The sequence below is a fragment of the Heteronotia binoei genome, chromosome 9 (assembly GCF_032191835.1).
Source record: "Heteronotia binoei isolate CCM8104 ecotype False Entrance Well chromosome 9, APGP_CSIRO_Hbin_v1, whole genome shotgun sequence".
Classification (NCBI taxonomy): domain Eukaryota; kingdom Metazoa; phylum Chordata; class Lepidosauria; order Squamata; family Gekkonidae; genus Heteronotia; species Heteronotia binoei.
In genome coordinates, this window is record NC_083231.1 from 101,057,655 (window position 1) to 101,059,294 (window position 1,640).

Genomic DNA, 1,640 nt, shown 5'->3' on the forward strand with positions numbered 1-1,640 from the left:
TTTGGTGTCTGAAAACAAACAAACAAAAACAAACCACAATCAGGAACCATCTGTATAGGAGAGTTTGAGGCTGACGGTTGCTTATATAGGTTGGAGTTGGGGTATTTCTATGAATATGAAGTTTGGCTGCAGTTCTGCACTGAATCACAGTGTCCAGATGGATGGTATGTTAACTCTGATTGACAAATGAGACACTTATCTGAGACATCTATAAGCCCCCTTTATCCTCAGATAATGGGGAACCAAGTCAGGTAACAATAAAAGCAGCACTCTATCGCTTAATTCTAAGAACAACAGAATTAAAACAATCAGCAAGTTTTGTATTTTACTGTAACTAAAGCAGATTTAACCCTGGCCTGAATAGCCCAGGCTAACCTGATCTTGTAGATCTTGGAAGCTAAGCAGGGCCAATCCTGGCTAGCATTTGGAAGGAGACCTCCAAGAAATATGTGAAGCAAAGGCAGGCAATACCAAACTACTCGGAACATCTCTTGCCTTGAAAACCCTATGGGGTCACCTTATGTCAGCTGTGACTTGATGGCAAAAAAAAAGTATACTGAGAGATAGAGAGCATGTAAATATGTATGTATGTTTTGGGGTCTTTTTTATGGTCCTGAAATAAGCCTGGTTTGAATATGTACACACAAGCCTGACTTATATGCAAACTTTCCTTTGTAGCTTTCTCCCATACCGTGTGAAGCTCCTAACCTTGAATATACACATGAAAGCTGCCTTATACTGGATCAGGCCACTGAGGTCTCCGTCCTCTAGGCTTCCCAATCCCCAGGTCCCAGTGGGGGATCTCCCCGTTTCACAGGCTTCCTCCGCCCCCAGTCAGCTGGCCAGCGGGGAAGTCCCTCCCTCACAGCCACCATGTGCCTCTAGATCTCTGGCAGGACCTGCAAACAGGTCCAGTTTTAAAATGCGTGTGTTCCTTTAAATTGGAGCAGGAAGTACTTCTTGGGGAAGGGTTAACAATAGCAGACCTGGTCAGAGTGCAGCTCCTCAGTTTGTTTTGCTTTCGTTTCAAACAAGTGAGTGTGTGTGTAAAAGAGAGCAGCCTAGCCCCTGTACTTTCCAGACCTCATTATGGAGGCACCAGAGACAGTTAAGCGTGTGTGTGAGTGAGGGAGAGGAAGCGGGGGGAGGGGTGGGAACTCTATTATTCCCTATGGAGACTTATTCTCATAGGAAATAATGGAGAATTGATCCGCAGGTATCTGGGGCTCTGGGGGGGGGCTGTTTTTTGAGGTAGATGCACAACATTTGCAGCATAGCATCCAGTACCTCTCCCCAAAATACCCCACATGTTTCAAAAAGATTGGACTAGGGGGTCCAATTCTGTGAGCCCCAAAAGAAGGTGCCCTATCCATTATTTCTTATGGAGGGAAGGGATTTAAAAGATGTGTGGTCCCTTTAAATGTGATGGCCAGTTCTCCCTTGAAGTTCAATTATGCTTGTCACACCCTTGCTCCTGGCTCCGCCCCCAATGTTTCCTGGCTCCACCCCCAAAGTCCCCAGATATTTCTTGAATTGGACTTGGCGACCTACTGTCCTCCCCAGGTTCCACCCCCAAATCCCCAGGAGTTTCCCAACCTTGATCTGGCAACTTAGCCTTCCCATCTCCTGCCAGTGGCCAA